Source organism: Neoarius graeffei, chromosome 12 (genome assembly GCF_027579695.1).
Source record: "Neoarius graeffei isolate fNeoGra1 chromosome 12, fNeoGra1.pri, whole genome shotgun sequence".
NCBI lineage: Eukaryota > Metazoa > Chordata > Actinopteri > Siluriformes > Ariidae > Neoarius > Neoarius graeffei.
In genome coordinates, this window is record NC_083580.1 from 52,234,896 (window position 1) to 52,249,761 (window position 14,866).

The window sequence follows — 14,866 nt, forward strand, 5'->3', positions numbered from 1 at the left end:
TGTCCCAACTTTTTTGAGATGTGTTGTTGTCGTGAAATTTAAAATCACCTAATTTTTCTCTTTAAATGATACATTTTCTCAGTTTAAACATTTGATATGTCATATATGTTCTATTCTGAATAAAATACGAAATTTTGAAACTTCCACATCATTGCATTCCGTTTTTATTTACAATTTGTACTTTGTCCCAACTTTTTTGGAATCGGGGTTGTACTTATGGGCAACTTAGAGTAGCCAATTAGCCTAACCTGCATGTCTTTGGACTATGGGAGAAACCAGAGCACCCGGAGGAAACCCATACAGACACGGGGAGAACATGGAAACTCCACACAGAAAGGTCCCCGTTAGCCACTGGGCTTGAACCCAGAACCTTCTTGGTGTGAGGCGATAGTGCTAACTACACCACTGTGCCACCCTGAGTACCTTGCATTTTCTGATCAAATTCTCTGATTTTGACCGAAACACCACGTGTGGAGAGTCTGCAGATGGAGTGAGACAAGAGCTAAATCTAACGTCCATAGACCACGTCAGTGGCTCACGTTCCGAATCCAAATGGCTTCTTTGAAGGTCAAATCTGGTGTCCAGTTGCTGTGCACTTTTCTCTATCTTGTTATCATGATGTGCAGTCTCATCACCAAGCAAACAGTCGAGCCCTGGACGTCTAGCACCTGTGGTTTGTACTTGGGATCATCAATTTCCATACCATCTATACAAGCAAGTTATCCCATCAGGCAAGCACGACATTACAAGACTACAAGCATGTCGCCACCGATGACCATCGCCATTGGTGTCCACCTGCTGAAACAAGTTGGACTTGTATTCTTATTTCTGGCCATGTCTAGAGATGTAGAACCAAATCCTGGCCCTGTATCATCTTTTGATGGTGTTAAAACAAGAGGATTATCAATAGCCCACTTGAACGTACGAAGTCTTCTTGGAAAACTGGATGAGTTGAAGCTATTAGTAACAATGACCTAAAAAACTTTGATGTGTTCACCTTATCTGAGACCTGGTTGAATAGCTCAATCTCTGATGCTGAAATCCAGATCCCTGGTTACACGTGCATTAGGAAAGACAGACCTGACGGGAAATGTGGCGGTGGTACTATGGCCTATCTTCGTGATGGTTTGCCTTTCCGAATATGCGACGATCTTAACACCAATGATGTGGAATGCCTTTGGTTTGAGATGGTGCAAAAGAAATGTAAACCTCTTCTAATCTGCACCATTTACAGGGCACCCGACGTTAACTTTCCATCATTCCTCTCTACTTTAGAGAACAATTCTCCTAAAATCAACTATTCAGCAAGTGATGTCATCTTACTGGGCGACTTCAACATTGATGTCTCCTCTAATAAAAATCCTTTGAAACAACAGCTAATCAACTTCACTCGCTCTCTGGATTTCACCCAGCTGATTAAAGACCCAACACGAATTACTGAAACATCAAAATCTACGATTGACTTAATCTTCGTGAACAATGAACATTGTTATACTGACAGTGGGGTGGTAAATCTATCTATTAGTGATCATTTTCTTGTTTACTACGTTCTTAAAGTTAGTAAAACTAAGGCAAGTCCCAGGACAGTGAAATACCGTTCTTATAAGAACTATGATTGCAAAGCCTTTCTGAAAGACCTGAAAGACGTTCCTTGGAACTTTGTGGAAGACAGTGATGACGTAGATGCATCAGTCCTAACTTCTCATCTCATCTCATTATCTCGAGCCGCTTTATCCTGTTCTACAGGGTCGCAGGCAAGCTGGAGCCTATCCCAGCTGACTGCGGGCGAAAGGCGGGGTACACCCTGGACAAGTCGCCAGGTCATCACAGGGCTGACACATAGACACAGACAACCATTCACACTCACATTCACACCTACGGTCAATTTAGAGTCACCAGTTAACCTAACCTGCATGTCTTTGGATTGTGGGGGAAACCGGAGCACCCGGAGGAAACCCACGCGGACATGGGGAGAACATGCAAACTCTGCACAGAAAGGCCCTCGCCGGCCATGGGGCTCGAACCCGGACCTTCTTGCTGTGAGGCGACAGCGCTAACCACTACACCACCATGCCGCCCTGCAAAGAAAATCTACTCTGTTATTCCTGTCTTCTCGCCCGATATCGCTCCTGACCCAGATCTAAGTTTCCATCTAAATGTAATTGATGAAATATTTGTTCTCAATCAACTTAAATCTCTCAAGACTAACAAATCGATAGGATTGGACAACATCAGTGCTTGCCTTCTCAAGGATTCTGCAGACGTGATCGCTCAACCAGTTACTAACCTACTGAACTTATCTATCAAGCTCCACTCGTTTCCTCGTATTTGGAAATTTGCTAAGGTCATAGCTCTGTTTAAAACCGGGGATAGAACTGATGCCACCAACTATCGACCCATCTCTATGCTTCCGATTTTGAATAAAATCCTCGAAAGAGCTGTCCACCTGCAACTCTACGAACACCTGAATGCAAACAATCTACTTTCTGATAAGCAGTTTGGCTTTCAACCTAAACGTTCAACATCAACTGCATTAGCAAACTTTACAGACGACATTCTACGTAACATGGATAACGGTAAACTATGTGGAGCTGTTTTCTTGGATCTGTCAAAAGCCTTTGACACAGTAAACCACACAATTCTAATGAATAAACTATCTTCAGCTGGTGTTTGTGAGATCGATCTCAAATGGTTTGATTCTTACTTGTCATCAAGATACCTACACACTACTTGTGACTTAGAACTATCAGAGCCATTACCATGTAACATTGGTGTGCCACAGGGAAGTATCCTTGGGCCTCTCCTGTTCATTATCTACATCAATGGTCTTACTGGTGTTGTCCGCCATTCTCAAGTATCCCTATATGCTGATGATACAGTCTTGTACTATTTCTCCTCCTCAGTTGCTGATATTGAAGACAAGCTTAATGAAGATCTCAAGCTGGTTGGTGATTGGTTTAAGATCAATCATCTGACCCTGAATGCAACAAAAACTAAAGCCATGCTGTTTGGAAGCAAGAGAAAGACCAACATCTCCACCATCTCCATCCAGGTCCACCTCAAAGACATTGAGAGAGTTCAAGAATTCAAGTACCTTGGTGTGATTTTCTTCCAGCAACATGTCTTGGTCTGCTCATGTCGAAAAACAGATGACCAAAATCAACAAACGCCTCAGTCTCCTGAAGCGAATCAAACATCTTTTACCAAAATTCACCAGACTCTTATACTTTAACAGCTTGGTCCTACCACTTTTTGATTATGGTGATATTGTTTGGGGAGATAAAAATAACATCACGCTTATGGAATCTCTTCAAACCCTTCACAACAAAGCAGCCAAGATCATCCTGGATCGTCCTCCATTCTCTTCAGCATTTGATGCTCAGAATGAACTAAACTGGATGGAACTCTCTAAGCGCAGATGCTACCATCGATGTCTACATATATTTAAATGTAAAAACAGTCTACTATCAGCAAACCTAAAGCTAAATATGCTCAATGAGCATGGCTACAACACGAGGCATGGAAGCGAGTTTCGTTTACCACGACCCAAAACTAACTGGGGAAAACAAACTATGCAGTACCAAGCCATAAAAGAATGGAACAATCTAAGTGACGCACTTAAGCAGTGTTCTAAGATTAGCCATTTTAAATCAAACTTCTTTAAAAACTTTTCTAAACCTAAATAATTTGAACTTTATATTTTTTTACTTTTACAAAATAATGATGTTGACTTTTAACTAGCTGGTTTTCATATTGAACCTCCAAATTCTGTTTTATATCTTTTGTGAAAATAATTTATTTATCAGGACCTTCTTGAAAATCACATTAATAAGTGAAGAAGCTTCCTGTTAAAATATAAATATTTAAAAAATAAATAAATAAATAAATAAAAGTTAAAATGTGGTGCTCCTCACAAAATTCATCAAGCTTGTCTGGTCTGTTATTTATTTATTTTGGGGTATTTGCCATCTCACCTGTCACCTGCACTCGCCTGCAATTCCTAATACTTCTGCCTTAAGACATGGAAACTTTTATTTTTGTGTCTTGAAGGTGTTGGTGACTTTGACAGTTTGTGTTTTGTTTTGTTTGGGTGACATTTTGTACAACCCCGATTCCAAAAAAGTTGGGACAAAGTACAAATTGTAAATAAAAACGGAATGCAATGATGTAGAAGTTTCAAAATTCCATATTTTATTCAGAATAGAACATAGATGACATATCAAATGTTTAAAGTGAGAAAATGTATCATTTAAAGAGAAAAATTAGGTGATTTTAAATTTCATGACAACAACACATCTCAAAAAAGTTGGGACAAGGCCATGTTTACCACTGTGAGACATCGCCTTTTCTCTTTACAACAGTCTGTAAACGTCTGGGGACTGAGGAGACAAGTTGCTCAAGTTTAGGGATAGGAATGTTAACCCATTCTTGTCTAATGTAGGATTCTAGTTGCTCAACTGTCTTAGGTCTTTTTTGTCATATCTTCCGTTTTATGATGCGCCAAATGTTTTCTATGGGTGAAAGATCTGGACTGCAGCCTGGCCAGTTCAGTACCCAGACCCTTCTTCTACGCAGCCATGATGCTGTAATTGATGCAGTATGTGGTTTGGCATTGTCATGTTGGAAAATGCAAGGTCTTCCCTGAAAGAGACGTCGTCTGGATGGAAGCATATGTTGCTCTAGAACCTGGATATACCTTTCAGCATTGATGGTGTCTTTCCAGATGTGTACAGTGGTGCTTGAAAGTTTGTGAACCCGTTAGAATTTTCTATATTTCTGCATAAATATGACCTAAAACATCATCAGATTTTCACACAAGTCCTAAAAGTAGATAAAGAGAACCCAGTTAAACAAATGAGATAAAAATATTATACTTGGTCATTTATTTATTGAGGAAAATGATCCAATATTACATATCTGTGAGTGGCAAAAGTATGTGAACCTTTGCGTTCAGTATCTGGTGTGACCCCCTTGTGCAGCAATAACTGCAACTAAACGTTTGTGGTAACTGTTGATCAGTCCTGCACACCGGCTTGGAGGAATTTTAGCCCATTCCTCCATACAGAACAGCTTCAACTCTGGGATGTTGGTGGGTTTCCTCACATGAACTGCTCACTTCAGGTCCTTCCACAACATTTCGAATGGATTAAGGTCAGGACTTTGACTTGGCCATTCCAAAACATTAACTTTATTCTTCTTTAACCATTCTTTGGTAGAACGACTTGTATGCTTAGGATTGCTGCCTTGCTGCATGACTCACCTTCTCTTGAGATTCAGTTCATGGACAGATGTCCTGACATTTCCCTTTAGAATTCGCTGGTATAATTCAGAATTCCTTGTTCCAACAATGATGGCAAACCATCCTGGCCCAGATGCAGCAAAACAGGCCCAAACCATGATACTACCACCACCATGTTTCACAGATGGGATAAGGTTCTTATGTTGGAATGCAGTGCTTTCCTTTCTCCAAACATAACGCTTCTCATTGAAACCAAAAAGTTCTATTTTGATCTCATTTGTCCACAAAACATTTTCCAATAGCCTTCTGGCTTGTCCACATGATCTTTAGCAAACTGCAGATGAGCAGCAATGTTCTTTTTGGAGAGCAGTGGCTTTCTCCTTGCAACCCTGCCATGCACACCATTGTTGTTCAGTGTTCTCCTGATGGTGGACTCATGAACATTGGCTAATGTTAATGTGAGAGAGGTCTTCAGTTGCTTAGAAGTTACCTTGGGGTCCTTTGTGACCTCGCCGACTATTACACACCTTGCTCATGGAGTGATCTTTGTTGGTCGACCACTCCTGGGGAGGGTAACAATGGTCTTGAATATCCTCCATTTGTAAACAATCTGTCTGACTGTGGATTGGTGGAATCCAAACTCTTTAGAGATTGTTTTGTAACCTTTTCCAACCTGATGAGCATCAACAACGCTTTTTCTGAGGTCCTCAGAAATCTCCTTTGTTCGTGTCATGATACACTTCCACAAACATGTGTTGTGAAGATCAGACTTTGATAGATCCCTGTTCTTTAAATAAAACAGGGTGCCCACTCACACCTGATTGTCATCCCATTGAATGAAAACAGCTGACTCTAATTTCACCTTCAAATGAACTGCTAATCCTAGAGGTTCACATACTTTTGCCACTCACAGATATGTAATATTGGATCATTTTCCTCAATAAATAAGTGACCAAGTATAATATTTTTGTCTCATTTGTTTAACTGGTTTCTCTTTATCCAGTTTTAGGACTTGTGTAAAAATATGATGATGTTTTAGGTCATATTTATGCAGAAATGTAGGAAATTCTAAAGGGTTCACAAACTTTCAAGCACCACTGTAAGCTGCCCATGCCACACACACTAATGCAACCCCATACCATCAGAGATGCAGGCTTCTGAACTGAGCGCTGATAACAACTTGGGTCGTCCTTCTCCTCTTTAGTCCGAATGACACGGCGTCCCAGATTTCCATAAAAAACTTCAAATTTTGATTCGTCTGACCACAGAACAGTTTTCCACTTTGCCACAGTCCATTTTAAATGAACCTTGGCCCAGAGAAGACGTCTGTGCTTCTGGATCGTGTTTAGATACGGCTTCTTTTTTGAACTATAGAGTTTTAGCTGGCAACAGTGGATGGCACGGTGAATTGTGTTCACAGATAATGTTCTCTGGAAATATTCCTGAGCCCATTTTGTGATTTCCAATACAGAAGCATGTCTGTATGTGATGCAGTGCCCTCTAAGGGCCCGAAGATCACGGGCACCCAGTATGGTTTTCCGGCCTTGACCCGTACGCACAGAGATTCTTCCAGATTCTCTGAATCTTTTGATGATATTATGCACTGTAGATGATGATATGTTCAAACTCTTTGCAATTTTACACTGTCGAACTCCTTTCTGATATTGCTCCACTATTTGTCGGCGCAGAATTAGGGGGATTGGTGATCCTCTTCCCATCTTTATGTCTGAGAGCCGCTGCCACTCCAAGATGCTCTTTTTATACCCAGTCATGTTAATGACCTATTGCCAATTGACCTAATGAGTTGCAATTTGGTCCTCCAGCTGTTCCTTTTTTGTACCTTTAACTTTTCCAGCCTCTTATTGCCCCTGTCCCAACTTTTTTGAGATGTGTTGCTGTCATGAAATTTCAAATGAACCAATATTTGGCATGAAATTTCAAAATGTCTCACTTTCGACATTTGATATGTTGTCTATGTTCTATTGTGAATACAATATCAGTTTTTGAGATTTGTAAATTATTGCATTCCGTTTTTATTTACAATTTGTACTTTGTCCCAACTTTTTTGGAATCGGGGTTGTATTTAGTACTCTGATTTGTTTTCTAACCTTTTTTCTGTATGTGGAAGGCTGTTTTCTACCAAGTCAAAGACAAACACTGAATAATACATTTGTTTATGAATTGAATTCCATTTTTCTGAAAATCCTGATATTTGTCATAATTGTGACTTTTTATCTTGAAATAATGACTTATTATCACAAAGTAATTGCCTTTTCCTTCCCACAGGTATTACTTATTATCAGAAGTGGAAAGTAACAAAGCAATATTTTGCCCACATTTCTTGCCAACCAATTTAAAGTCCCTAATGAAAATCAGTGTGTGATTAGAGGGAGACTGTATTGCATTGAGACTCTTTGTTGTACTCTCACTTTTGTTCTTATAAGTGGATTTAGGTGTTTGTCCTTTTTTCACTCTAGCTTGAATAACAAATTGGAAGATGTACTTTAGTTTTTACTTATTATACAGATTAACGTTTCCACTTTTATTTGAGTAGCACTTTTGTGTACTATTACCAGCTTGGGGAATGTGCTATTATAGGAAAATAATCAAATCCCCATTGCTCCATATTTTAATTTAACTGCACAGCATTCATTACTTACATAAGTAAGTCCCTCTGTGTGAACAGTATGTAGAAGCCTAAAACAGGATGTTTCACTGTTAGAAAGCAGTTTAAACTCCATTAATTAGGAACTCTTAATTACCCACTGAACCCTTGAAGAAAGAACCATTTTTCCAAGAACGTATAAAAAAAAATATTAACTGGAGAAATTAGGATGTATTACCTCTCATTACAAATTTTAATCACAAATAAAATGGTGACGCACTTTCTTTGTCCTTTTGCACGTTTTCCACTTTAAATGTTTAGGTAAATTATTCCTTATGGACCATAATTGGCTCTCCAGCTGATAACCACAATGGAGGCTTAAAGCCCTGATAGGAGACTTGAAAGGAGAAAATAGATGTAGTTCCAGCCACGCTTCCATTTATAAATCCCTTCTCTTATCAGTACACTTGAGTCTCCGCCCACTGCTAGGCAGACCCACCCGCACACACATCCGCATCCCCCCTCCGCCCACCCCAAACTCCCCACTCCCCGCAAAGCTGCTCCTTCAGCCTGTTTAAATTTCCATTAAAAGTCTGGACAGACTTTCAGAACCAAGGGCAAGTGAGAGACCTGTTACACTTTACAGCTTTAGTTATTTAAAAAAAAAGTAGACAGTGGACTGATGTAGCAGTTCAGCCTCAAATAAAAATATCTCCCTGTGGCAGCAAGGGTGTGGTCGAGAATCAGCTGTAAATGGCAAGGAGTCAGGTTGAACCAGCAGGTAACATGTGATGAGGTACACCTGTATCTACAGTGGTGCTTGAAAGTTTGTGAACCCTTTAGAATTTTCTATATTTCTGCATAAATATGACCTAAAACATCATCAGATTTTCACATATGTCCTAAAAGTAGATAAAGAGAACCCAGTTAAACAAATGAGACAAGAATATTATACTTGGTCATTTATTTATTGAGGAAAATGATCCAGTATTACATATCTGTGAGTGGAAAAAGTATGTGAAACTTTGCTTTCACTATCTGGTGTGACCCCCTTGTGCAGCAATAACTGCAACTAAACGTTTCTGGTAACTGTTGATCAGTCCTGCACACCAGCTTGGAGGAATTTTAGCCCATTCCTCCATACAGAACAGCTTCAACTCTGGGATGTTGGTGGGTTTCCTCACATGAACTGCTCGCTTCAGGTCCTTCCACAACATTTCGATTGGATTAAGGTCAGGACTTTGACTTGGCCATTCCAAAACATTAACTTTGTTCTTCTTTAACCATTCTTTGGTAGAATGACTTGTGTGCTTAGGGTCGTTGTCTTGCTGCATGACCCACCTTCTCTTGAGATTCAGTTCATGGACAGATGTCCTGACATTTTCCTTTAGAATTTGCTGGTTGTAGCGCGTATCGAGTGTGGGTGGAGCACAGAGGACGGCAGGACAATGCTTGGAGGCAGATAAATCTATTTATTTCCACAACTTTTCAGTCTAAATACTTCCATACACACACACACTTGTCTGGTCCCGGGTTGCGCTCCCTCTCCTCTCTCTCTGCCTCCTTAAATAGGGAGCGGTTACTGGGAAAACACACACACAAACACAAGTTACTTATCCTCAGGTGTCGCGATTCTGCCACTCACCTTCCCTGGCTCCACCCTCCTGTCACAGACCGGCGCTTGACCACGCCCCCGCTGCCACACTGGTATAATTCAGAATTCATTGTTCCATCAATGATGGCAAGCCGTCCTGGCCCAGATGCAGCAAAACAGGCCCAAACCATGATACTACCACCACCATGTTTCACAGATGGGATAAGGTTCTTATGCTGGAATGCAGTGTTTTCCTTTCTCCAAACATAACGCTTCTCATTTAAACCAAAAAGTTCTATTTTGGTCTCATCTGTCCACAAAACATTTTTTTCCAATTGCCTTCTGGCTTGTCCACGTGATCTTTAGCAAACTGCAGACGAGCAGCAATGTTCTTTTTGAAGAGCAGTGACTTTCTCCTTGAAACCCTGCCATGCACACCATTGTTGTTCAGTGTTCTCCTGATGGTGGACTCATGAACATTAACATTAGCCAATGTGAGAGAGGCCTTCAGTTGCTTAGAAGTTACCCTGGGGTCCTTTGTGACCTCGCCAACTATTACATGCCTTGCTCCTGGAGTGATCTTTGTTGGTTGACAATTCCTGGCGAGGGTAACAATGGTCTTGAATTTCCTCCATTTGTACACAATCTGTCTGACTGTGGATTGGTGGAGTCCAGACTCTTTACAGATGGTTTTGTAACCTTTTCCAGCCTGATGAACATCAACAACACTTTTCTGAGGTCCTCAGAAATCTCCTTTGTTCGTGCCATGATACACTTCCACAAACATGTGTTGTGAAGATCAGACTTTGATAGATCCCTGTTCTTTAAATAAAACAGGGTGCCCACTCACACCTGATTGTCATCCCATTGATTGAAAACACCCAACTCTAATTTCACCTTCAAATTAACTGCTAATCCTAGAGGTTCACATACTTTTGCCACTCACTGATATGTAATATTGGATCATTTTCCTCAATAAATGAATAACCAAGTATAATATTGTTGTCTCATTTGTTTAACTGGATTCTCTTTATCTACTTTTAGGACTTGTGTGAAAATCTGATGATGTTTTAGGCCATATTTATGCAGAAATATAGAAAATTCTAAAGGGTTCACAAAATTTCAAGCACCACTGTAATTACTGGCTGTCTATTAATGTCTGTTTGTCTTTCAGATAGCCAGTAACAGGTGAAAGAGTTGTGTCACCCCATCAAGTATGTGTGTGTTTAGAGTGCCTACATGGTAGTCAAAGTCACTGAAAAGTGTTAATAAAATTAAAGTACACATTGAATTGCAGTGCCTGTCTCCAGTTCCTCATTGCCCACTATCATACAGTTGCTACACTCCTTATCACGTATACTGTTTAGTTGAGCAGCTGAGACTTGATTGGTGTCTAAAATTTGCTTCTTTAGTTTATCACTGCTACAAGCCTAATTTATAGCCTCCAGTTTTGCATTATAAAAGCTACATGTCTGCATCATAAATGATCCCAAATTAGATCATTTGTCTTCTTAGACAATCTGAATTGTCATTTGAATCCTTTTAGATATATTTAAATTCTTTGTCAATTTCATGTAAAAATTGGAATTAATCCATGTGTTAATAACTGTCGTTAGTTGTCATACAGTTACTACACTGGTGCCAAAACCCAGGACTTGAAGAACAAATGCTGCCATGGAGTCCAAACCAGTCAGGGAGCTACTCCAGACCCTCACCATTAACCTACAGCGCCAACACCAAGAGCTGCTTGTCCTGTCCAACAAGCAGGAGCAGCACTTCTAGAACCTGTGAGAGGCCCAGGCAAAGGACCGACAGGTGGTATGGAGCTTGGTCAAGTCAGAGGGGACCCCAGCAGTTGCTCCTGTGGCCAGCGTTCAAGTGCAGCTGGTCAAGATGGGGCCGCAGGATAACACAGCAGCCTTCCTCGAACTGTTCGAGCACGTAGTGGAGACAAGCTTGTGGCCAACCTTGCAGTGGGCGGCTCGCCTATTGCCACTCCCGTCAGGGAGCACAGCTCACGGCCCAGCAGCTTCTGGCCACCAGCATGCTGGAGTACCCAGACCTGAAGCGGACTACACTGCAACGAGTCAGCCGTGGCCCAGAAGAACATTGCCAGCAGTTCCATGTGCTGGCCTACAGTGAAGTCAGCCACTGCATGAACGCAAATGGGCAGCTCCAAGACGCTTGCCAGTGGTGGTTGTGGGAGGACAAGTGCGACGTGGAGGACATGATCGAACGCATGATGCTGGAGCAGTTCGTCACTAAACTGCTGAGATAGACCTCAGCGTGGATCCAGTGTCACCACACAGCATTGCTGGAGGAGGCTGGCAGAGGATCACCTGATGGCGTTTCCAGGACCAGGTGCTCCTGCAGCTTCTCTCTCTCTCTCTCTCTCTCTCTCTCTCTCTCACTTTCTTCCCCTCCCTCTCCTTCTCTCTCTCACTCCCCTCACCCCTCCCCTACCCCAGCTCCATGGAAACAAGGGGCAATTCCCTCAAAACCTGCTCCCCACATGTGTCTGTCCCCATATGTCTCCTCTCCCTCCTCCTTCAGTGTCCATGTTGTCATTAACCCTTTCTCTCTCTCTCTCTCTCTCTCTCTCCACAGGTGGATTCATCCATGCCCACCAGAACTGGGAGCAAGCCAGGGCAGGTCTGTCGGCACGGTGGGAAGGCTGGGATTTTCTGGAATCATCACTTCTGCAAGGAGACGGGGCTACTGACGGCATCCCTGATGCCCCATAGGCTTCCCTGCCACAATGTTAGCTGGGGAGGCGGTCCCAGGGCCATCCATGTCAGCTCCATGTCATGATGATATGAAGAGGGGGGAGAGCTCTCCTCTCTCTGGGGAATCCCTTAGGGGATTTCCCATTGGAACAGACACGTGACAAGTCTCTGAGATACACTTTTAACCAAGTGAAAGTAATTAATGGCCAACCCCTCCAAACTAACACTGCATTTTCTTTTCTGTATTTTTGTATTATTAAGGATAGGCTATATTGAGTGATGCAGGACACTCAAACTAAGGAAGAGATGACACAGTTGTTGGTCCCCAAGAAATGTAGGGAACTTTTATACCATGCGGCACATCCCTATGGCTGGGCACTTGGGTCAGGAGAAAACACTAAATCATCTCATGGCTCGTTTCTATTGGCCAGAGATTTACATTGATGTGGTGGTGTGCGGCTTGTCATGAATGCAAGCTGATAAAGCCAGCACCCACACCAAAAGCGCCATTGCATCCATTACCGTTAATTGAGATCCCCTTCGAAAGAAGAGAAAAGAAGCCTTTATTTATCACACATACACTCAAGCACAGATGTAAGCACAGTGAAATGTCTCCTCTCCATTTAACCCATCTGAAGCAGTGAACACACACATGTGAGCAATGAGCATACACACACATACAGTAAGCAGTAAGCAGCTATGCTACAGTGCCTGAGGAGCAGTTGAGGGTTAGGTGACTTGCTCGAGTGCATTTCAGCCCAACCTCAGGCCATGGCTGACCCATGTTAACCTAGATGCATGTCTTTAGACTGTGGGGGAAACAGGAGCACCCAGAGGAAACCCACGCAGACACGGGGAGAAAATGCAAACTCCTTGGGAGAGAGGAGACATCTGCAAAGAAGCATTAACTTCTTGCTGTGAGGCGACAGTGCTAACCACTACACCACACCACACCGCCAAAACAGACTCTCCATCAGGGAATCAGACCCTAGTCTTCTGCATGACAGGTAGAGATATTGTCCACTATACTAATGAGGACAACCAAGAATTAACATGAAACTCATTGCACCATTAGATCAATCTGCATGCGGGTATAACTTTGTGTTAGTCATAGTGCCACATTAGTGATTATGCAATGTGATACCCAGAAGCAATAGCTCAGCACGTAATGTTGCAGAGGCACTCTTCCGCATTATCTCCTGAGTCAGGATTCCAAAAGAAATCCTGACTGATCAAGACACTACATTTATGTCATGCACACTAAGCGAATTGTATGAATTATTGGGGATTAAATCAATTTGCACTAGTGTTTATCATCTGCAAAAGGATGGGCTGGTTGAACAATTTAACCAAACACATGATTCATAAGTTCATTCATGGGGATACTAAAAACTGGGATAGGTTGCTATACCATCTGTTGTTTGCAGTGTGTGAAGTCCCGCAAGCCTCCCTTGAGTTTTCCCCATTTGAATTACTGTATGGGCTCAAGCCCCATAGAGTCTTAGACATCATTTGAGAAAATTGGGAGGAGAGGTCTTCTCAAAGCAAAATGAAATTCAGTACGTTCTTGACCTGACAGCAACACTCAACGCAACGAGTCACATAACCCAGGAGAATTTGCTACAGGCCCAAGAACATCAATCTCACCTGTACAACAGAGGGACATGCCTAAAGGAATTTGCACTGGGAGATAAAGTGCTCATTTTACTGCCCACCTCAAGCTCAAAATTACTCGTCAAGTGGCAAAGGCCCTTTGAGATCACATGGCAAATTGGGGAAGTTGACTATGAGGTCAAATGTCCAGATAGAGGCAACACATCAAATTTACCACCTCAATTTCCTGAAACTGTTGAGAGAGGAGGTTACTGTGGCTCTAGCGAGAGTAGTTCAGGAGAGGGCGGAGCTGGGACCAGAGGTAAGTCCAAAAACTGTGGCCCAATTCAGCCTGGTCCCCTGTGAAGACCACCTCTCACTGCCCCATAAAACACAGGTTATCAGATTGCAGGAGGAGTTCTGCGATGTGTTCTTGCCCCTCCGTGGTTGCACTGACCTCATAGAACACCATATTGAAACTCTCCCAGTGGTGGTGGTGGTGCACAGCTACCCATATTGGCTCCCCGAGCACAAGAAAAATGTGGCCCATGATGAACTCCAGGCTATGCTTAAGATGGGAGTAATTGAGGAGTCACACAGTGACTGGAGCAGCCCAGTGGTCTTGGCTCCCACAACCGATGAGTCAGTCCGGTTCTGTGTGGACTATAGGAAAGTCCACACTGTGTCTAAATTTGATGCATATCCAATGCCTCACATTGATGAACTGCTCAATTGGTTCAGCGTGGCTTGCTTTTATTCGACACTGGATTTAACAAAGGTATATTGGTAGATCCCCTTGACTCCATTATCCCGAGAGAAAATGGCCTTTTCCACTCCATTTGGTTTACACCAATTGGTCACCCTTCCTTTTGGGTTGTTTGGTGCCCCAGTGACATTTCAGCATCTCATGGACTGAATTCTCTGTCCCCACAATGCGTATGCCGCAGCCTATTTAGATGACATACTGTATCCCCAAATTGATAAGACTGCAGCAATTGTGGCCTGCCCAAGACCAAAGACCAAAAAGGGGGTGAGATAGTTCCTGGGGCTGGCTGGCTATTATAGGTGGTTCATGCCTAACTATTTGGATGTCACCTGACCTCACTAAA